This window comes from Pteronotus mesoamericanus, unplaced genomic scaffold (assembly GCF_021234165.1).
Source record: "Pteronotus mesoamericanus isolate MK-2021 breed Mesoamerican mustached bat unplaced genomic scaffold, CSHL_Meso_final contig_84, whole genome shotgun sequence".
NCBI lineage: Eukaryota > Metazoa > Chordata > Mammalia > Chiroptera > Mormoopidae > Pteronotus > Pteronotus mesoamericanus.
Window position 1 is genome coordinate 7703671 of NW_026555267.1, and position 24598 is coordinate 7728268.

General features: G+C 37.2%; 1 protein-coding gene and 1 pseudogene across 1 annotated transcript in view; one reads left to right on the forward strand and one right to left on the reverse strand.

The window, feature by feature from the left end:
- Positions 1 to 24598, forward strand: part of PPM1E (protein phosphatase, Mg2+/Mn2+ dependent 1E) — a 102194-nt gene that overhangs the window by 49395 nt on the left and 28201 nt on the right. The gene's annotated exons all lie outside the window — the stretch shown is intronic.
- On the reverse strand, positions 19833 to 21849 carry LOC129080190 (WW domain-binding protein 11-like; annotated as a pseudogene).

Below are 24598 nucleotides of genomic sequence, written 5' to 3' on the forward strand. Positions count from 1 at the left end.
GGCAGTGACTTAATCTTTCTGGATCTTAGTTTCTTCCTTTCATAATTTGCCACAGCTGTTGAACTGTTCAATGTTCAAAACCACTTAGTTTATTGGCACCAAGTTTTTCACTAAATCTACTCAGTCCAACTAAGGTTTATTTCTTGTAATAGTCAAACTAAATGGAGCGATGCTTCAATATTTTCCTTGCTGTTTTTTTGGATTCTTTCACTTTCTTTATCCTGTTCACAGAGTTGATACTCAGTAAGTTAACTCTCTGCTTTTTTGTTACCTGACCCACTATACACTATATGCTAATTCCAGCTGAGACATACAGGATCTGGCAGAAGTAATGCTTGCTTGAGTGTGGTTGGTAGGGTAATAATGTGGGTGGAATAATTTACAGTTTTAATTTGAAACTTTCACCTAAAATGTCATTTGGTATGCTTGAGTGTGATGTTATGTTACAGAATTACATGCTTACGATTTTATAATAAAAGATTTTGTAATAAAAATGGATGGGCGTTTTTTTGTGCCAGACCCTGTATATAGATAGAAAATTCTTCTATTTAAATTTTGTTTGTACTTTAGTGTTCTTCCCACAAAAATGTTTCTAAAGGTCCCAAACTAAAAGTTTCTCTTCTATAGTTTCTTGCACACATTCTTTTACTTCATTGCATCCTATCCTTCAGCTGTACCTTAATGACTAGCCTTTCTCCAAACTCTTAGGCACCTAAGTAAAACTTGTCAAATTTGACCCCTTCTTCTCTAATAATTTACCTTCTTATGAATTTTTTCCTTGCATGTCTTTTTCACAGTCCTATCCTCTCATTTCAACATGCTATATGTAATAGAAAGTATATGACCCCTGAAGTCAAACTAACCAGGTTTGTAGCCTGACTGTTAATTACTAGTAGTGTGACTGAGTAAGCCTAAGCCTCCATTTTTTTCATCTGAAGAAAAGGGGTGATAATACTACACAGAGTGGTTGTAGGAATTAAAAGAGTTAATATGGCCCTGATCAGGTGGCTCAGTTGGAGCATCATCCTGTACACCAAAAGGTTGTGTTTTCAATTCCTGGTCAGGGCACACACCCGTACCTAGGCTGCAGGTTTGATCTCCTGCTGGGGTGTGTATGGGAAGCAACTCATTGATGTGTCTGTCTGTCTGTCTCCCTCTCCCTCCCTATCTTCCTCTCCCACTCCCTTTCCCTATCTCCTTGCCTCTCCCCAATTCTTTTCTAAAATCAATAAAGATACACTCTGGTAGGGATTTTTTTTAAAAAGGCAAAGAGAGTGTTGCCTTGTTTGACCTCAACTGAGAATATGCTTTCAGGCAACTCAATTTTTTGATCGTTCTATGTATGTCCATGAATTATTGTGAAAGTGTTAGGGTTACAAATAAATTTTAGTGAGTAGGTGAATTTGCAAATACAAACTATGAATAACGAGGACTGACTGTATACATACATATTTTTTTCATTCCTTCCTGACACATATCATCTCTTTCTTTCTGTTGACCTTCTACTCAGTACTCATCTCACCTCAAATGTTGCCCTTTCTCTGAAACTTTCCCTAGCTTTCTCAGGGAGAATTAACATTCTCTCCGATACTCACTGAGTGGTTCCATATCGCCTTGTACCTTCCTTTTTATAACACTTATCACATTTTATGTTAATACTTTGTCAGGATTCTTTAAATTGTGAGTCCCTTAAGAAAAGGTATCTTTTTTCATTCATCTCTGTGTTCTTAGTACTTAACACAGGGTCTGTTAACATGGTCAAAATTAAATAAATTTTAAATGAATCAGTTAAACCTCTGTACAAGTGGACATATATCTATTATCTTAATGAGTCTTTCTTAATTCAAAATTGCAGACTATATAAAATGGAAATAGTTGTACATTTTATACCAGTGAACATCTCTTGTTATCTCCTTTTGTTTTTTCCCATTTAGACGAAGCTGCTTTACTTGGAAAGGAATGAATAATGAACCAGATCATCAGTTTTTCCATCACTTTTAAGTTCTATACAAGCAAAGAGTTATTAAACATAGTAATGCACTAGGCTCTGTATCAAATGATCTTGATTCTAAACTGCAGAAGAGAAAGATTACACTTAGGTAAAAATTAAGATACATGTTTATGCTAGCTTTTAATTGAAATATTCCAAAAATAATAGATTGGCATTGAAAAATAACAAACATCCACCCAGTTTGTCATATTTAATTTTTGGCCATATTTGTTCAAAGATTTTTTTGAAACTTAAGCACTGTGGATCCAAGTTGAAGGACTTCTACATACCCTTCCTTAATCCTGTACTCTCTCCTTCCCTCTCACTGTAGCCACTTTCCTGTATTTGATATTTATCTTTCCCAGCTAAGCCTTATATGGGTGGATTTAAGGATGCTAGGGATTCTTCAGAGTTGTGTTTTTTTTTTTTAATAAAATATATTCATTTAGTCTAGCATGTGGGATGTGAAGAATTTCTGAAAGGAGTCATCAGTCTCTGTCTATGTATAGGCCTTCGTAGGGAACTCTTAATGAGATTGCTTTTTCTCTCCCACTTCTTCGAATGTTTTGTTTGCAGTCCTTGAATCCAAATTATAAATTTATCTTGCAGTGTTATACATCTTACGATGATAAACTTCTTATTGACAGCCATAATCATTTCTACCATAAAGCTATCATTGTTTTGCTTCCAAAGAAAAACTTTTTAGACTTTCAGAATGTAACCATTTCAGTTATTCTGCTATAGAGGTTGTGAAGCATAAATAACAAATAATAAACAATGAAAAATGTATATTAAAGTATATTAGAAACATACAAATCCATATTACTATGTTTATTTGGATTACTTATACCACAAATTCATGTATGCAAGAAATAGAAAATCACTTTATTTCCCATAAATTAAATTAAATCTGGCTTTGAATTGCCTATCCTGGTAGAATAGGGATTTGTTAACAGTTTCATTATGGGAACATATGAAGAATGAGACTCTCTTCCTTTCTCTTACTCAACCCACGTGTTTGCAGTTTACTGTAGTTATGACTGATACCCTTATTAAAATAAGTCCAAGTGTTCCTTAAAATAAGACAACTTTACTGCTTTTTGGCCCGAGTCTCTAGGACCTAGAGTGCGCTGCCAGAGGTGCTCCAGAGAGCCATTCTCTTCTATGGTCTTGCCATTTCCTTGAAACACAGTCAGGGAGCAGGATTCAGGTCACTACTATGCCTGATATTGCTGAACATTTTGCAATCTGGGGAAGTAGGGTTTAGGAGGCTCTTTGCCAGTTTTTCTGACAGCCCTCAAAGACTTTGCTTTTAACTCATGCTCCAAAAAATAAAAATTAGAAAGCAGATTATCCAAAGTAACTTCTGTTTTTTTTACTCGGTAACTCAGATCTTCCATACATAATGGATCCCAAAGACTCCATTGGTAACTCTTACATGAATACCCATAGACATATACATGCCGCCCCATCTTTCTGCCTAGATCTACTTCTAAGTTGTTCAGTTTTTATTGAGCACTGATAGGAAGAGGCCTAGGGTTATTATATATTAATCTATTTATGAACAATTAAAACATTACTAATAAAATGAGCAACTTGGATATTATATTTATCTCTTGCTGTAAAAGTCAGAGTAAAGCATCCTGTAATATAGGCTTTTTCCTCCCTCAAATATTTAAAAGGTAATCTAATGTCTCCCAAATAAGATATCATTATTGTGTATTTTCGACAGACATTAAGAAATAACAAAGTACCACAGATCTATAATGACTCATAAAGCCCATGTCTGATATATTAAATTTTACTTAAATTTTAAATAATTTCAAGAACACTCCACAATCATTAATTGAGGCCGAGATTATTCTAAGAGCTGAAATAAAGTTGAATATGGTATGTTTTTGCCTTCAGGGATCTTACAGACTTGTGAAAATGTATGATTTAATCAATAATTACAGTGCAATAAATGAAAAAGATGCTACGAAAAGTATACAAGTGGAAGGGAAGGAGTCAAAGAATACTTCTTGAAGAAGGTAATGCTTTAAATGAATTTTTTATTGATTAATAAAGAAGAAAAGAGTGGTCTAAATCCTATGGCTGGAGCAAAGAGTGAATGGAAGGAATAGGTTAAAGGTGGAGAGATAGGGTGGGCCAGATATGCTAGGTGAAGGTGTTTGGGGGCCTTTTGTCTTCTGTTCCAATAATCTTACTATTGAAGATCTTCTTAGAGAAATAAACCTGGAAGAAATTTATTATATATAAATGTAATTTTGTCAAATTTATCTTAATTCTTATGTAGCTAATTTTAAGTTCCTTTATGGCTGTCCCACAGAGGAACTATCTCTTAGCACCACAATGAAATTCAAATAAAAGCTATATTGATATTTTATTATCTTATTGCTATTTATTACTTTATTATATGTAATTTAGTTCTGTTGAAGCACTACTAGCAAATGTGTTATTAAGAAATTGAGGTAAAGGTGTTACTCAATAGAATGGACTACAATGAGAGAAAAAAGTGAAGAAAAGCAGTTAAAAGAGTGCTTTTTATTAAGATCAATTCTAAACCTACACTATGAAAGTAACAAGATTTATGTGAATACATGAGATTTTGAATAATTAGTCATTTTTACCCTAACCATTTGTTAAAACTTTCCTCTAGTTAGTTATCAAGTGCAGTTTCTGTGCAGTTTACTCTTTATACGTTATATAATGTAGCATTCTACAGCTAAAAAAATACCAATATATCTTGGGTGCTATAGAATGTTTTGAAACATGTACATATATAGAGAGAAATGATTTTTGATACTCAGCAGTTTTTTAAAAACAAAACTCAGGATAGTAGAGATGATTTTAAAAAAATATTTATTTTTAGAGAGATGGGAAGGGAAGGAGGAAGAGAGGGAGAGAAACATAGATTGGTCCCTTGCATGCACCCCAACCGGGAACTGGGCCCACAACCCAGGCATATGCCCTGACTGGAAATTGAACCAGCACCCTTTTGCTTTGTGGGATGACACCCAACCAGCTGAGCCAGACCACCCAGGGCAGAAATGATTTTATACTAGATTTTTATTTTTATTTTTTTACTTTAAAAAGATATTTTATTTATTTATTTTTAGAGAGAGGGGAAGGGAGGGTGAAAGAGAGGGAGAGCAACATCAATGTGTTGTTGCCTCTCACGTGCCCCCCACCGGGGACCCAGACTGCAACCGAGGCATGTGGCATGACTGGGAATTGAACCAGTGTTCCTTTGGTTCACAGGCCAGCACCCAGTCCACCGAACCACACCAGCCAGAGTTATTTTAGATTTTTAAATAAGTTGCAGTAAAAACTGAAAAATAGACTTATTTCATAATAATGGTGTTATTAGGAAGAACTCATTATTTTGGCTTTCTAACTGAATACCAAGCAGAGAGAAATTAATAGTGTCCTCTTTTTGAAGTGCTTTTAGATAGTTGTTAATCAACAAACTTACAAGAATAATAGACCATACCTCTTGGTTTCCACACTAGTGGAAGGTGGTAGCAGTAGTACAGAAAACCTCATAGGAGAATGAACACAAGGAGACTCCCACACAATATATTTTAGCGAGTTAGGCAAAATTGTGTTTCAAAACTGCATCTCCTTTTATGCCATCTCCCACTGATCTCCAAATGACACTACTTTTATATTCTGTGTTTGACTCTCCTGTTCTCTGCTGTATTCTTTTAAACATTATATATTTCCCCCTAAACCTGGCTGCTTGTTCTAAAGATAGCTCTAGCAACCAGGCACAGGCAAACGTCACTGAATAAAAATCAGTTACAGCTAGGAAGTATTTTAAAACTTCAGCCCCTGGAAAAGCTAATATATTTGTAACCATTTGTCTACCAAAAGGCTGCTGATTAGCCTCTGTCCTTGTCCAAAACAAACAGGGTTAATGTTTTTGGCTTTGTTAATTTAATCAATGCTTACAGATGTTCCCACCTTTCTCATTGTAGCTAGTAGGAAGGTTAGGGAGAAGGTGCTGCTGCTTCAACTAGATAAAGTAGCAAACAATTTAGATGCAGTGAGAAACTACTGAAATTCTTAGGGAACAGAATAAGTTTGATGGTTAAATTAAATTTTATTTATTTTTCTTTTTATTGAATTTATTGGGGTGACCCTGCTTAACAAAATTATACAGGTTTCAGGTGCACAGTTCCACAATGCATCATCTGTACACTTGTACACTGTTTTGTGTGTTTGCCACCCAAGTCAAGGTCTTGTCTCTGTCCATCAGCTCAACTAAATTTAAAAAAAAGTTTATGTCCTTCATTTTATATTTTGTATGTCTTAACTATGTGCATTTTATTATTTTACGTAGAACACCGGTAGCTAAAGTTTTTATATCTGTTAGATTTTTAGGAGCCTATTAATAGTTTTCTAACCAAAAACAATGAAAATATTTCCATTTTGAAAAAGACAAGTTTAAACTGATAAGAAACTTATCTTTTCCACAGGTAAATAAAAATTAAAATTATATTGTTGATGTACAATAAGATAATTTGGGATTGAGACATTTCTCACTTGTATACCAAGTAGATATACAATTTATATTACTCCAGATCCTAGTGTCTCTGTTTTTAAATGACATTGGTTACAATGACTTGTTAGCTAGCAAACACCTTTTGCCACATGATAAGGAGTGAATAGTAATTATAGTGCTTGAGATAAATCAAATATAACTTTGTTTATATTATATATTCAAACTGCAAGAGGATGATTATCAACTTTTAATTACTATAATGTGAGAAAGAGATGTCATACAGGTGAGTTGAATTTATATATAACTGGATGACTTTATTTCCCCTTTTTGTATCATCCTGCTATTATATGTTGCATGTTATTTAATGCTCTAACGTATATTTACAGATCTTGCTTCTATAGGAATGTAATTGCTTAACTATACTTAATATATGGATTTACCTTCCTCCAGGCAATGAGAAACAGCAGTTTAAGTAACTGCTGATGAGCAAAGTCATCTTAACCCCAATTCTTAAAATTTTCTGGTGATGAGAAGGAAATAAGGAATAGATATTTAGATATTCAATAATTGTATAAATTGCATTTTTAGGGGCTAAAATGTTTATTTTAAGGGCCAAGAATGGACTGATATAAAATTAGAAAAGAATCTTTGTCATTTTCTTTTCAAATACAAAAGCCTCCTCCTGATGTGTGCATGCACACATGTGTATGTATATATACATGTGTGTAAAATATCCCCTAATAATAATAATAATGAACATTTATCAAGCTCTTATATGACAGACCTAGCCCTAGGTGCTGTACATGTATTTACTCTTTTTATCTTTTTAAAGATTTTATTTATTTATTTTTAGAGAGAGGAGAAGGGAGAAAGAGAGGTAATTTTCTCTTTCTCTACCCCTGACCAGGGACCTGGCCCCCCCACCAGGGACCTGGCCTGCAACCCGTGCATGTACCCTGACTGGGAATTAAACCAGTAACCCTTTGGTTCACAAGCCGGTGCTCAGTCCACTGAGCCACACCAGCCAGGGTGTATTTACTCTTAATATTCAAAACAACCGTAGGAAAAGTAGGCGTTATTATCTCTAGTTTACAGATGAAAGTACTGAGTAAGAAGGAAAGAGGTTAAGAAGTTTAGCCTTGGTCACATAGCTGGTAAGTGGCAGAGCAGGCAGACTGGCTCCAGAGTCAGTACTCTTAGTTAAATACCATGTAGTTGTACTTTGGCTAGCACTGATTAAGAAAATACATAATTACCAGATAAACGTGCTTAATTAAATCACCACATTATAAATTCAAGTAGTATTTGTGCATGGCATTCATGCTCCATATACTATTTTAGCTAAATAATAAAATGATATTGCATAATGTGCATAGGGACTTAAAGACCCCTTGTAGTAACTCCCTGGGAGTCCTTCAGTTGTCCATTGCTCACAAGCGTGGAGCCACCTTAATAATATTATGAGTTCTGCCAGCAACAAGTTTTATATTCTTCAATTTCTTACTGTACATCTTGATTTAGCTTTCTATATTAGCCTCATCTGCTTCTTGGCAGACTGATAAGATCTTCCTGGGACAATGTTTCAGCCTTTCACCCTTCAGGGAGCCTACTATTCAAGTATTCTCTCCTAGATTTCCCAGTGCCAGAGGTGGCTGGTGAAGCCACCCCGTCTTAAATAGGATCTGCCATGGCTGCCTGCACACCACAGCTTATGGTCTGCAGCCCCGCAGCCTGGTGGCCACAGCAACTCTGAAAATTTTAATAATTATTTTTCATTTTGAGAACTAATGGATGAAAAGCATAAGGATAAAGATAATGAATTTATAAGGAGAACTACGTGGATTCCTCCATCTCTTCTTTCTTTTTAAATTTTGTACTATGGATTTCTTTATGGATAGTTAACTAAATTAACAATTAGAAAAACCATTGATGATCCCCAACAACTTTTATTATTTATTCGTTTTTTTCTTCATGTAACAAACATTTATTTGCCTAGTATGTTCTAGATGTAGTCCTTCACACTGCAGATGTAATAGTGAACAGATTAAGTCTTGGCCTGCATGGATGGCACTAGTTTGGGGGAACAGACAATAAACAGAAATAAACGAAGATAATACTATTCCAGGTAAGATGAGTTTATGGAGAAAAATGAAGGTAAGGATCAGAGGAAGCACCAAGGTGGGAAGGAGACTGCTGCGTAATACAGAGATAAGGCAGATTTGTGTCTTCTGTGAAGGGAGGGTATACTTCCCTCAGATAGAGGAGAAAAGAGTGTTTCTGGTAGAGGAACAACAAATGCATAGGTCTTGAGTTCCTGGTATGTTTGAGAAACAGGTGCTAGTGTGCTTATTTTTAGAGAGAGGAGAAGGGAGAAAGAGAGGTAAAGTGAGCAATGGGGAGAGTTAAGGCTAAGAGCTGGGGTGTAGGACAGAACCAGATTATTCAGGGCCTTGCAGACCGTTGTGAGAACTTTGGCTTTCACTTTGAATATAATGAGAAGTCATTGGGTTTTGAGCAGAATGAGACATAATTTGACTTACATTTTTTTCCCAGCTTTTCATTATGAAAATTTCCTAACATTAAAAAGTTGAAAAGAATAGTATGAGTATCCATTTGCCCACCTCCTGGTTCAAACAACTGTCAACATTTTGCCTGCCTTATTTTGTTTGTCTTTCTGTTTATCTCTCATCTTTGCTGAACCGTTTGAAAGTGTAGATACTACATTTCTTCTCTAAAAAATAAGCATATTCACTGATATAACCACAATATCACAACTTCATCTATTGATTTAGACATCCATTAATGATTCTTGCTTGAATGTATCATTTCATTGGAGTTTGACTTATATTTTGAAAAGATCTGTTTGTTAACAGTGTGGAAAATAGAATGTAAGTTCATAGTGGAGGCAGATTCCAGCTGTTAGACTACCACAGAAGAGACGGTCTAGGGCAGCGATTTTAAACCTGTATGCCACAAGAATTTTTAAAACATGCAATACTTGACTATTTAGAAAGGGGCACTGACCTTTTTTCCCTTAAATTGTCGTTAAAAAAAGACAAGAGCCAACACAACAGTAGCCGTCCAGTGCGAATGAATCAAAATGACATCTATTTTTTTTGTCAGATCGGCAAAAATATATATTTTTTGGTGTACCACAGAATTTTAGTAATTAGTTTATGGGTGCCATGAGATGAAAAAGGTTGAAAATCACTGGTGTGACGTAATAGCTGTGGTGATGGTGATAAGTGGTCACAATCCGGACATATTTTGAAGAAAAAGTCATTTGCTGATGTAGGACTGAGAAAGAGAAGTCAAAGGTGATTTGAAGGCTTTTGTCATTAAATGAGGTTGTCATTTGCTCAGAATCAGAAGATGGTGGGAGGATCAGATTTGGGAGCTGGAAATCAGGAAATTGGCTTTAGTCATGTTAAGTTTAGATCGTATATTAGCCTTCTACGTTTAGTTATTAAGTAAGCAAGAGAAAATAATAGAGGCCTAGAGTTCAGGTGAGAAGTTTTTGCTAGAAGTAAACAATTGGAAGTCATAAGGAAATAGTGATGTTTAAAGCCATGTGACCCAAGATAAGGTCATCTAGGGAGTAGGGGTAGATAGACAGTAACAGAGGTTCAAGGACTGGGCCCTGTGGTACTGCAGTGTTTAGAACTCAGGAACAGAAGGAGAAACCAGCAAAGCTGACTGAGAAGGATATCACTATTTATTAGTGAAACCAAAAGAGAGTAGTGGCCTAAAAAGTGTATCAAGGAGGAGGAGAGAGATCATTTGTGTCAAAGGCTCCTAATAGGTTAAAGATATACCTAAAGAGATACCTATATCTATATCTTTCTGTGCCCCATGGCACCAAAGGGATGATTCTGTGGTGTATGTTTACAAGCACTTAATAAATATTAGATGAACAAATGAATGACTCATCAGACTTTTCACCCATTGAAATATAACCTGGAGTCGAAACATATAGATTGGCACAGCTTTGTTAGTAATTTCAGTTATCTTGATACGTTTGAGTTTACCTGAGCTGTACTGTACCTTGAGTCTTAAATGTAACAAAACACATTTTGCTTCTGAAAACCATTTTAGTTCTTTTTTAGTAACCTTGTCTGATGCATTAACAGTTTGGCAGAGAGTGGGAATGTTATGTAGTAGAAGCAGTTGGCTTGCTGACATGAGAACACTGGAGTTTGTGATGCTTAGATACACATGAGATACCATTCCAGATGCTTTACAGTACCTGTTAGAAACAGATTTTAATATGATTATCAAAATTAAAACTAGCTCTTTGGCTTTGATCTTCCAAATTAAAATCTGTAATTAAAGAATATAATATGATTTGGCACCATTATTGTTTGAATAACATATGCTTCTACCAAATCTGAGAAATTAGTTTTAGATATAGAACCCTTCATATTTAAAAATATCACTATTCTAAAGCTGTGTGAGGGTATCCTATTCGTAAAGTACATACTCAAGAAGGAGGCTTTCATTTTCCACTTTAGCTCTGACCATATTAACTTAAAATAATTCTCTACATTTTTTTCCCTCTAATTTCATTGTGACAGAAATAGGGGATAACATTTAACCACCTTCCTGTGGACTAAAGAATGGAGTGGGCCTTAAGACCAGATGAATAAGCACTAATCTACATAATTTCAAGTGGTGGTTTGAAAGCTATTCCATTGTATTTATAAGTACTTCTACTGGTTGATAATGATATCTAAAATTACATCATCAGAAGTTCATTTGGCTTAAGGTTTTGTTCTTGTTAAGATAAAGATATCCCTGAAGGACTTTTAAAATCTGTTTTTAAAATAAAGTAATTCATTCATTCAACAAATACTTACTGAGTGCCTACTAGATACTAGGTGCTAGAGATAAAGCAGTGAACAAAACTGACTGTACCCTTGTGGAGAACAGGAGAGAGACAGACAATATTTTCAGAAATCAGTAATAAGAATCATGGTGTGGAGCTGTTTTTTTGTTTTTGTTTTTGTTTTTGTTTTTTTTAATAATACAGAGTGGGTAAGAAAAATCCTCTTTACATTACACTTGAAAGAGACATGAAGGAAGGGATATGAGCCATATGAATATCTGAAGAAAGATCACTCCAGGCAGAGGAAATGATGCACAATACAAAGGGCCTGGAGTAAATGCATTATTGGTATATTTGAGGAGTAAGAAGGAGGCCAGTATGGCTGGAGTGGATTGAATAAAGAGTAGAATTGTAGGAGATGGTCGGCAAATAATGAATGAGTTTATAAGCATGTAGCCTTGAGCAGATTTTTAAAAAGTAAAGTCTTTTGGTCCTGGCCAGGTAGCTAAGGTGGTTAGAGCATTATTCCGATACACCAATGTTATGGGTTCAATCCCCTGTCAGGGCACATACAAGAAACAACCAATGAATGCATAAATAAATAGAACAACAACTTGATGCTTTTCTTTTTCTGTCTCACTCTTTCTCTCCCTTTCCCTCCTTCCCTTATCCTCTCTCTCTAAAATCAGTCAATAAAAAATAAGTAAATTCTTTTGTTTTGAAGAGTTTTAGATTTACAGGAAGCTTGTAAGATAATTTTTCAATTTACCTGTTAACCAGTTTCCCCTAACATTACATTACTTACATTATCGTACATTATCATGGAACCTTTGACAAAACTAAAAATCCAGCATTATTACATTACTAAACTCCAGACTTAATTGAGATTTCATAGTCTTCCCACTAATGTCCTTTTTCTGTTCCAGGATCCAATCCAGAATACCACATTACATTTAATCATCATGTCTCCTTAGTCTCTTCTAGCCCATGATAGTTGCTTAGTCAGTCTTTCCTTGTTTCCTATGGCCTTGACATTTTTAAGGAGCTCTGACCATGTGTTTTTTACGATTTCCCTCAATTTGGGTTTATCTGATAATGTTTTCCAAATGACTGAACTGGGGTTACAGGTTTCTGAGAAGAAATCACAGAAGCGAAGTGCCTTTTTCCAGGAGATGGAGTTAACCCATCCCCACCTTGAGGGGTTGCTTACTTTTAAATTAAAGAGTATAAGGGAACCTGGGAAACCTGGAAGCCTGAAAAACACTATCTTAACCCAAGTGATCAAGATTAATATTACCAGTGGTAAGTCATATTAACATGATATGATGAATTGGACAGATTTTGATATAGAGATAACATGTGAACAAGACCTGATTTTTGAGAGAGTTTTGTTCACTTCATGATTTTCCATAGACTGTACTCACTACAAAGTATACATAATCTGTAGCAAAGTTACTTTAAACCTAGATTTTTGACATTTCTCCTTCCACAATTATTCACTACTTAGCATCAAAGATTGTTGTTGTCATTTTGTGGTATGTGTGTATGTGAGGTGGGGAGAGAGACAGAGAAAAAGGAGAGAAAGGAGAAAGAAAGGAAGAGAGTGGAGTGAGGTGGGCTTTGTCTGTTTGTGCCTGTTTTTGTAGTAATCCACAAGTATATCAGTAGTTGTAATGACCAAAGACTATACTGAATCACATACAGTCTTTGTTATTTTATAAAAGTCTGGAATTTTACACCTTTCTTTTATTCAACTTGGAGTTGGCTGTATTAAACACTATTGTTGTATCTCCAATAGCTTTATTTTTGTTGTAAATTTAAGGGGCTTTTAAAATATTTATCCCTATTAAAATGCATTGTAGATCACTTACTTTGCAATGTGGAATGAAATTAACATTGGATGAGTTGATTAAAGGTTTGTGTTTTAGGACCTGCCCCATTACTTCTTAGAAATGACTAATTCATTTAACTCATTTTTTACATTTATAAAATGGGCATAATCATATCTTAACTATGCCTACTATTCAATATACATTCTCAGAAGTGCTCTATTGAAATAGATTTTAAAGGTCACTAAGTAGTTTGGGAAAAAATAGTTTCAAACAAAATATGTCAATTAAGCAGCTATTAGCTCCTTAAACATTGTTATAAGGATTAAATGAGATCATGTGCAATACATAAAGACAGTGCCTAGCACATAAATTCTCAATAAACAGAAAATAGCTGATAGAAGTAGAATTTTTTGTTGCCCTGTTTTCCTGATCCTGTTTAAGTAAATACTTCGCTAAACCTTGTTCATACTTCATAAGCCTTTGTTCTAAGCCTTGTTGCCAAAGAAATTATAACAGAAGTAAATGCAATGTAATCCGGTATTAGTGATACTACAGAAATTTCCACCTGCAAACTGAAGGTTGACTAGATGACTTCGATGGTTCCTTCCAGTTCTATTTTACATTTTAATACCTATTATACTTACCTCACAAGGTTTGATAAAGGGTAACCAAGATAAAACATATGAAAACCTTTTATAAACATAAAGTACCATACAAATATGTGATACTGTATACTAGTTAGGTAGTTAACAGAGATTCATTAGAAATTAAAGGGTACACCTGATACATATGATTTTTCCCCATTATACATATTTATTATTATAATTGTTGCTATTGTTATTGTCTGTTTATATTTGTTTTTCTAGCTAGAGGATTTTAGCACTTTTTTAAATAAAGCATACATTCTCCTATTTTTTCCAGTCCATTTACTTCTATGACAGTTTTTCTTATGGTGATACCCAGAGGTGTTGCTATGGTTAAGGTTATAATTCAGAATTTCCATTAAAGAGACATTTTTTTCACAAACCACTTTAAAATAGAAAATAGCTCTCTGCAATCAGATTCACTCAGCTTGATACCACTACTGTTCTTTCAACCTAAGTAGCATAGAACCAATTTTATGGTGATTTCAAAAAAGAAGCTATAGCTGGAAAGTAAAGTGATTTTGAACCCTGCTATAGTGTCTCTACTGCCAGTTATTTTTTTTCTTCTCATTATGAGAATAATACATACTTTGTACTGTTGTTATTCTACAAAAAAGAAAAATGTTTTACCACCCCATCTCTTTTTTTATTTTAAGTTTTTTTCCGTTTTCATTTATTGACCCCACCAGATCATTTCCAAGTCTAATTGTAATTTTATTCTCTGGTTCCCTAATGAATAGCATTTAAAGAAAATTGTGGCAAACAGTAGATTACTGGAAGTCTTGAACACACTGTCTAAGGTCAGACAGGGACAACATCTGACATCATCAGAGGCAGATCCAGAAAGTAAAAACAGCGGTCTCCAACCATAGAAGTTCACACCACAAAGTCAGGAAATCAAGACAGATCAACCTAAGAAGCAGAAGCAAAAGAGAAGAGTCTCACAAATAATGGGAAGACAAAGAAATATGCCCCAATGGAAAGGAAAGGAGCAATTCCCAGAAAGAGAACTAAATGAAATAGAGGCAAGTAAACTGTCAGATATTGAGTTCCAAACAATGGTTCTAAGGAAGCTCAATGAGCTCAGTGAGCTCAGAGAGAATTACAAAAAACTACAGGGAAACTATGAGGAACTTACTGAAAACTATATCAGCATGAAAAAGGACATAGAAACTATCAGTAAGAGACAAGAGGAAATGAAAAATACAGTTTCTGAATTGAAGAACACAGTAGAAGGAATCAAAAGCAGGCTCAATGAAGCTGAGGACTGAATCAGCGAGCTGGAGGACAAGGTAGAAAAAAGCTCCCAGAAAGCAAGAAAATGAAAAAAAGACTCAAAAAGAATGAAACGGCATTTAGGGAAATTCAGGACAACTTGAAACATAATATCAGAAGGAGAAGAGGATGAGGAAGGGACAGAGAACCTGTTTGAAAAAAATGATAGAAAACTTCCCTAATTGGAGGAAAGAAAAAATTACACAAGTCCAGGAAGTACAGAGGGTCCCATTCAAGAGGAACCCAAAGAGGCCCACTCTAAGACACATCATCATTAAAATGGCAAATATCAAAGACAAACAGAGAATCCTAAAGCAAGCAAGGGAGAAACAGGTAGAAACATATAAAGGAGCTCCAATACGGCTAGCAGCTGACTTATCAACAGAAACACTGCAAGCCAGAAGGGACTGGCAAGAAATATTCCAAGTCATGAAAAGCAAAGGCCTGAAACCAAGACTGCTCTACCCAGCAAGGCTCTCAATTAAAATAGAAGGTGAAATAAGAAGTTTCCCAGACAAAAGAAGGCTAAAAGAATATACCTCCACCAAACCAGCATTGCAAAATATGCTAAAGGGACTGCTTTAAGATGAAGAAAAAGTTTCTATGAATACCCAGTTCCTTTCACAGTTGCCAATACTTGATATTACCAATATTTTTAATACTCATTAATCCGATTGTGACAATGATGTTATTTTAATTGTTCCTTTACTATTTGTTGAAACTAAACCTTTTTTAGTATTTAAAAAAAAACAAGAAAATTGTGGCAAGTTACTCTATCCTACTCAGAATTTTGTTTTACTACTACGAACAAATGCATTTTCCTACATATTTTTTATATAATTCATGAAAGTAGTTTTTCAGATCTTTCTCAGTATCAGAAATGAGGTTGAGATTCTCATTTTGTTCCTAGTTGCTGTACTTGACTTCCCCTGTCAGCATTCCTATTTCTTTTCCTTTTTTCTTCCTTAGTTTATTTTCTGAATTTAACAGTGGGGAATCCACTTGACTATGCTCACAGCAGGTAATAAGTACCGTGATAGTGACTGGATTGGTTTATTTGGATGGTTAAAAGAATAACAGGGTAATTAAACTTTTCTGAAGCTGCCAACTGTTTTGGGGGTTTAGTGAATATTTAAGACTTATTTAAAAATAGTTCCTTCAGGAATTGAACTGTTTAACTGGTAGAATTCCTAAGGGCGTATTCCTTTCTCGGGTAGAGATTACTTAGATGACTGGAATTCATGTCTAGTAGAAAATTTTCTTTCATGTAAGGCTAGATTTAATGCTGTACTTATTCTCATTTATAGTGTTTAATTTATAATTTTTAGTGGGGTGCTTTTTACCAACCATAAATTCCCTAAAATAGCTTTTTACAAACAATGCATATTTTAAAAATGCAGGTTTCTAAATTCTAAAAACTGAATAAGAAATATTTATTCAGATAGGTTTGAAGTTTTGGATTCATCCATCATCTTTGCTTCTTGAACCCAAAATCTAAATCTAGATAAAATACAGAAAAGACATTGTTTTTATGAGATACAGTTATGAGGTCTAAATGTTATGTAAGTAAACTGAGATGTTGTAAGACTTCAAGCATTCTAACTGAACCATAAATGAGAACTGAGCTATCACCACTTCTGGTCAACATAGTACTGCCTGCTCTCCCCACTTCTTTTCCATATAGTGCTGGAAGTTCTGGTCAGGGAAATTGAGCAAGAAAAAGAAATAAAATGCATCCAAATTGAAAACAAAAAGTAAAATGATCTGTTTGAAGATGGTATGTGCCTATGTGTAGAAAACCCTAAGGGTTCCACAAACAAAAAAAACAAACAAAAACCCTGAAAGAATTAATAAATGAATTTCGCAAAGTAGCAGGGTGAGTCAACACAAAAAAGTCAGTTGTGTTTTCATGCACAAACAAGGAACAGTCTGAAAAGGAAATTACAAAAACAATTCCATTAACAGTAGCATCAACAAGAATGAAATACTTAGGAATTAACCAAGGAGGTAAAAGACTTGTACATTGAACTACAAAACATTGCTGAACAACTTAAAGAAGACATATAAATGGGTAACATCCCATGTTCATTGTTGTGGGGAGTGCTGCATTAGGCGCTCCTGGATCTGAGCGTTACTGTCCGGGGCCAGTTGAGGAGGGAGCGGGGTTCTGAATCCTGCAGAGCCCATCTTGGGGTTGTCACGGATGGGGAGAATAAACACGAGTCGTCACAAACACTTCTCTGTTTCCCAGGAGAGTGGACATAGCTCTTCTCTCTAATGGAGAAGGCCCTGAGTCCCCAGTGTCCAAAGGCTTTTATTGAGAACCATATGCACAGGAGTATGGATGCAAAGCTCATCAGTCAATGTCAAAAGGCACATTTCTGTTTTACAGAAAACAGAGATCATAGATAACAATTGGAGGAACACAAGAGATCTTTCTCGGGGCAGGGTCTATGAATAATGTAAATCTCCTTCCCAGTATGAGCTGGTTATCATAGCTTTTGAGGGAAGAAAAAAGCATATTTCAAGGAACTTACTTCTAGGCCTGATTTCCCCCTGGGAACTGCCCAATCCAGTTTAGGGCTGTACCTGCCTTTTGGATTGTTTCAAGCCTGAGCCAGGTGGGTGGGGCAGAGCCACCAAGAGATAAGGAGACTTTTTTCAGATAGAATGAGGACTGGCCATGTCCAGGCTGAGCCAAGGGGTGCGGGCCTTTTTGCTCTTTCTCCGTGTCCCCCAAGTCCTTGTCTGCTGCCCATACTGGCTGTGTCTATCTTAGGTTATCCCTCCTCGTGAGAGATCTTACCTGTCTTTGACTCACCGACCATCTCAGGGCCAAGCGGGGTGATGTGAGAGAAGGAGGCAGGGGCTGCGCCCTGCCAGGGGGACAGGTTTCGTCTCCTTAGTGGCCTGTTTTCTCAAGGCCTCCTTGATTAGCTCCAGCCTTGGGGCCCTTTTTCTGTCAGTGAGGCTACAGTTCCTGAAACCAGGCGGGACAGTTCCAAAAAGTTCATGAATTGGAATATGTAATATTGTTTAGATGTTAGTACTTACCAAAGTGAAATACAGAGTCAGTACAATCCCTGTCCAAATCCCAATGATTTTCTTTTGGAGAAAGAGAAAAACCTATTCTAGAATTCATGTGGAATTTCAGTGGACCCTAAATAGCCAAAACAATCTTGAAGAACAAAACCAGGGTACCCACAATTCCTGACTTAATAATGTCCTATAATGGTACAGTAATCAGAAGTGTGGTGCTGACATAAAGACATATTGACCAATGAAATAATAGAGGGCCCAGAAATAAACCCTTGCATATGTGGTCAAATTATTTTTAACAAGGGTACCAAGACGTTCTTTAGGCACAGGGTATCTCTTCAACAAATGGTGCTTGGGAAATTGGGTACCTACATGCAAAAGAATGTAGTTGGATGCTTCCTTTACACCACACACAGTAGTTTACTAAAAATTGATCAAAGACTTAAATGTAAGACCTAAAGCAGTAAAACGCCTAAAAAAAAACTTAGGGCAAAAGCTTCATGACACTGGATTTTACATTGACTTTTTTGGCTATGACATGAAAGACAGAGGTAACAAAAAGAAAAAAATAGACAAATTGAACTTCATGAAGATTAACTTTTTTGGTCAAAATACACTATCAAAGGATTGTCACTTAACAATGTTTTTTAAAGTAGAATTGTTTTAAAGTAGAATTGTTTTAATATAGCAAAATTGTTACCGTTACGTTGTACTTTAAATTCTTTTGTAGTTTTTAATTTTTTCAATAAGAATGTGGCATGTATTACTTTTTAATTAAAATAAATGAATAAATACATATAGTATGTTCATGATAAAACTAGAGTAATGACCCAGAAGTCAGATGTGTTCCCTATAACTACCATGTTGTTGATTAGCTACACAATTTTTAGCAGCTTATCTTGCATCTGTTTTCTCAGTCAGTAGGATTGGAATAATTATTGCCATACTTGTTCTTGGGCTAAAAGATTACAGGCAGACCTCATTTTATTGCGCTTCACAAGTGTTGCACTTTTACAAATCGAAGACAAGACCCTCCACCAGCGAAAAGATTACCTACCACTTGCTTTATTGCAATACTCAACTTTATTCCAGTGGTCCTGAACCAAACCCACAATATTTTCAAAGTGTGCTTGTATATATACTGTTAGAGGTTTACAATATAGTTTTCAGGACTTACAAACCTGGGTTTAAAATGTGCCTCTACTATTATTAACTCCTCTAATTGTCAGGTTCTTCAGCTAAGAATTTCAGATACATTCTGTTTCTATTTCACATTGTTATTGGGAGAATTAAAAGAGACAAAAGAAATTTTAAGTATATAGTAGCTATCATATAATGAAAACTCAAATAATTGTAGCTACTCTTATCATTTTTCCTGAAAACAATATATGATATAATTTTATTATCAATATTGTATTCAGAATATATCTGGAACAGGTTAGGACTTAAATTAATATCCAGAAATAGTAGCATGGATTTTTTTTGGGGGGGTGAAATAAACTGTTTCTGCCCCCAAAATATCTACTCCAGTGCCCACAGCACACAGTAGAATCAGAACAAATAAGTAACAAGGATTCAGGAAAAGAAACAGGATGAAAATGGTTGCATGAAAGGGAATGGCTGTCAGCAGCACTTGCTTCAGTAACCAACCTGTTCTGAGTGAAATACTCTCTTTTATATTCAGTGAATTCTAAACAAGACTAAACTTTAAGATACTCCTTCAACTGAAATTAGAAAGTACCCTGACAGTGAAAGTGGCTCTTTTGCCTAGGTTTCCTAAGTGCCTCTTTCTCCATGAACCAATGATGTGAACAGAAGAGTGTTCAGGCATGAAAGTTGTCACAGCAGCCCCTTCCATCTCCTTCATGAAAGCTTCATACACATCATCCTTAGTTTGTGCTGAGATGGGAACAGATTGACTAGATTTGGGGGCTCCTTTGGCAAGAAGCACAGCAGAATCATCCTCTGACTTTCTTTGAGGAGCAGCAGTAGCTCCTTTATTCTCCTGACAGACCCTCAATGCGGTGGGCACGAATCAAGTAATCTTGGCTTTGGGATTAGTGATCTGTGGCTTGGCACTGATGGTTGCTGTGGCTTTCTTCTCAGTGGTGGCTGCACTTGTATCATCCACCTTGGGCTGCTGAATCAAGTTGGGTGGAGCACTTAAAACTCCTGGGTTTGGCAAGGGAGCCAGTGGGAAAAGCCCAGTTGGGGCAGGTCTGAGTGGAGGGACCAAAGGTGGGCGCATCATTCCAGGAGGTGGAGGGATACCTGGAGGCATACGGGGGCATGTAGCCTTGGTGGGGGTCCTCAAAGAGGAGGGACAGGAAGTAGACCCAGAGGTGGACCTGGGGGAGGGCCAGAGAGTCAGCCTGGTAGTGGTCCTGAAAGTAGAAGTCAGGGTAGAGACCCTTGGAGTCCTGGCATTCCAAATGGTCTCAGGAATGGAGGAGCTCCTGGAGGTGGTCCAAGTGGCTGTAAAGGTGAAGCAGGAGGTGGTCCAAGAGAAGGTGGTCCTGGCATGAGAGGTGCTTGTATCTGAGAAGGGGGAACAGACTGTGGGGGAGCTTGTTGCTGTGAAGAAGCAGATGTGCCATCAGAAAGAGATTCCTCTTTATGCTGCTTTTGTGATTGCTTTACTGCTTCAGAATCATCAGAATCACTTTCATCGTTGCCCTCTGAAAATTCCTCTACTTCTCAACCCTCCTCAGGGATTTCCTGACTTGCCATTTGAAGCATCATGGCTTGAAGAGGAGTCAGCTCCTTAATGCTCTTCTTTTTCTTCCTTGACTTCCCAGGCATATCTGCAAATCCTATACTCAAACCTGATTTTTTTTCTTCATTGGTATTTCTTTCATTTTCATCACAGTGCACAAATTCATCTCCTTTACTCTCTCCATCTGATCTGTCAGTGTCACTGTCATCAGTACTGCCATCATGCTTATCTTGATCCATGTCCTCAGAATAGCTGTCATCTTCACTGGTGCTGGAAACATCATCATCATGACCCTGTTGAACAAATTCAGGACTATATAACATGTCTTCATCTTGCCAATGAGCGGGAAGATCTAGGGCAAAGCTCACTTTACGGCCATACATTTGCAAGACTTGAGGAGGAGGTGGACCAAGGGGTGGACCTGGAGGTTTTTTGCCGGGGGCAAACATGGAACACCATGTCCAAGAAGAGGAAGAATAGAAACTGCCCGAGTTGGAGGTCCATAGGCTGAGGTCTTCTTAAGGATGGAGGGAGGCTGGGCACCAGGAAGTGGAATGTCCTGGATCAAAATGTTAGAAGGAGCATGTGGCATATCAGGCAAAGGAATACTCTCCACTTCCACATGCTGAGCATTCTTGGTAGCATCAAAATATTGGCTAAGTTGAGCCCTCTTCTGTTCATATTCCACATCTAGCTTTCTCAGTTCTTTGTAAATATCTGGGTTCTCTTTTTCATAGAATTGTAGAATATGTACAAAGGTTTCACGCAGCTTTTTAGGTTTGTCTTTTAGCACCTCCTCATGTAACTGTGGCTGTGATACTGGGTTAAACTCCACTTCATCCAGTTTCTCCATGTACCAGATAATCTGTTTGGGATCCTTCATCCTCAAAACTGCAGCTCGTACCATCATGCGCTGTTTTTTGTTCTTTTTTAGTTCTCTCTTCTGGACTTCTTTTTGGGCCTGGTCAGTGGGGTTCATAAATTTTCCACTCTTGGTGGATGCTGTAGACCTTTGTCCCATGTTGACAGTCTCTATGGTTCACTTGTTCATTAAAAAAAAAGTTTCAACCTAAGTATGTCCAAACATTTGCAGTGTACTCTGGGACTGCAAGAAACTGGGAAGGGAAAATTCTCAGCCTCTTGTACTTTGCAGAGGCCTTCACTCTGCTCCTAGTCAGCTATCCAACAACCGTCATCTTGAAACCTTGTGCCTCTCCCTGTGGGCCCAAGATCTCTGCATTTCTCCCATAACATGGATTGATAGAACCATTAAATAGGGTTCTACTTCTAGTTCCCTTTTAAAAAATTCTATTTTATTGATTATGCTATTATAATTGTCCCAACTTTTCCCACTTTGCCCCCATCTGCCCAGCACCCCCATTCCATCAGGCAGTCCCCACACAATTATTCATGTCCATGGGTCATTCGTTTAAGTTGTTTGGCTACTTCATTTCCTGTGCTGTTCTTTACAGCCCCATGGCTATTCTCTAACTACCAGTTTGTACTTCTATATCACCTCACCTCTTCATCCATTCCTGTTCCCCCATACCCCCCTATCATCTTGCAACCATCAAAATGCTCTCTGTATCCATGATTCGGTCTGTTTTTGTTTGCTTAGTTTGTATTTTTTTAGATTCAACTGTTGATAGATATGTGTTTATTGCCATTTTATTATTCATAGTTTTGGTCTTTTTCTTAAATAAGTCCCTTTGATATTTCATATAATAGTGGTTTGGTGATAATGAAGTCCTTTAGTTTTTTCTTGTCTGGGAAGCTCTTTATCTTTCCTTCGATTCTAAATGATAGCTTTTCTGAGTAGAGCAATCTTGGCTCTAGGTCCCTGCTTTTCATGACTTTGACTATTTCTTGCCAATCCCTTCTAGCCTGCAAAATTTGTTTTGAGAAATCAGCTGACAGTCTTATGGGAGCTCTCCTGTAGGTAACTAATTTCTTTAATCTTGCTGCTTTTAAGATACTCTCTTTATCTTTAACCTTTGGCATTTTAATTATGGTATGTCTTGGAGTGGGCTTCTTTGCATTTATCTTGTTTGGGACTCTGTGCTTCCTGGACTTGCATGTCTATTTCCTTCACCAAATTGGGGAAGTTTTCTTTCATTAGTTTTTCCAATAGATTTCCAGTTTCTTGCTCTTTCTCTTCTTCTTTCTGGCACCCCTGTGATGAGAATGTTGTACCTCTTAAAGTTGTCCCAGAGGCTGCTTATACTATCCTCATTTTTTTGGATTCTTTTTTCTTCTTGTTCTGATTGGTTTTGCTTCCTTATGTTCCAAATCATTGATTTGATTATGGGCTTCATCCACTCTGCTGTTGATTCCCTGTAAATTGTTCTTTATTTCAATTAGTGTATCTTTCATTTCTGACCAGATCTTCTTTATGCTTTTGAGGTCCTTGATAAATTCCTTGAGCATCCTTAATAACGAGTGTTTTGAGTTCTGCATCTGATAGGTTTCTTATTTCCATTTTATTTAGTTCTTTTTATGAAATTTTGATCTTTCACTTGGGCTGGGTTTTTTGTCTTCCCATTTTCTCAGCCTCCTTGTACTTGTTTCTATGTATTAGGTAGAGCTACTATGAGTCCCTGCCTTGGCAATGTGGCCTAATGTAATAGGTGTCCTATAGGGTCCTGTGGCACAGCCTCCCCTAGCACCCAAGCTAAGTACTCAAGGTGCACTCTCTGTGTGGGCTGAATACACCCTCCTTTTGTAGTTGAGCCTTGATTGTGGTTGGCAGGTCAATGCGGGGGGATATACCCAGGCCAGTGAGCTTCAAGGATTGGCTGTGACCACTGAACACCAACCTCTGCCCTCTGTGGAGGATCAGCTGTGCAGGGTCAGGGTGGTGGTGCTCCAACATGATCTGTAGTTGTCTACTCGGTGTGCAGGCTCTGAGGTTTCCTGGGAAGATGTAGGCCAAGATCTGTCCCCAAGTGTGTTCTACTCAGGGCTACCCTGCATGAGCTATAAAACAATGTGCAGATGGCTGCTCCTTGTGTTGGCCTTAGAGGTTCATAGGTGAGGCCAAGCTGTGAACCTAGGCTGACTGTTGGTAGTACCAGGCTTGGGGCCACTTAGCAAGAGCTATAAGGACTGGCTCTTGGTTGTTTGAGAGTATTGAAGAAGTTGTGAAGCATGAACCAAGTCCAGCCACTCATATGGAAAAGCCACTGTTAACAGCTTGGGTGGGCTGGTAATTTGAGTGGGACAGATCCTCATGGGATCTCCAGGGCAGGGCAAAGAGTGTTAGCCAGGTTAACGGAGTCTCAGATATGGCACATGCTGGCCATCTCTGTGGCTCTGTCAGGGAAGGGTTCAGAAAGCCTTTCTGTCTTGAGAGAAAGCTGCCCCCCAGCTCTCGCCTTGATGCCAGGCACTTTACTTCCTCCTCGTACGGCACTAGTGCCTTTCAAGCTGCTACCCTGGTGCTGGAGCTCAGAGGGAGTGAATCTGAGTAAGTCTTAGTTAGGTTCTTTAATAGGAACTGCTTGGGTCTCCAGAATTTTCTTCTACCAACTCAATCCCTGCTAGTTTTTGCAGCCAGAAGTTAATGGGGACTTACCTTCCTGGCACTGGAACCCTGGGGTGGAGTGCCTGCTGTGGGGCTGGGACCCCTTGCTCCTGAGATATCACTCCCAAATTGGTGTGGAACCATTCCATTATGCATCTCCACACCTTCTACCAGTCTGGATGGATGTGGTTTCTTTAATTCCGTAGTTGTTAGACTTCCATTCAACCTGATTTCTGCCAGTTATGAA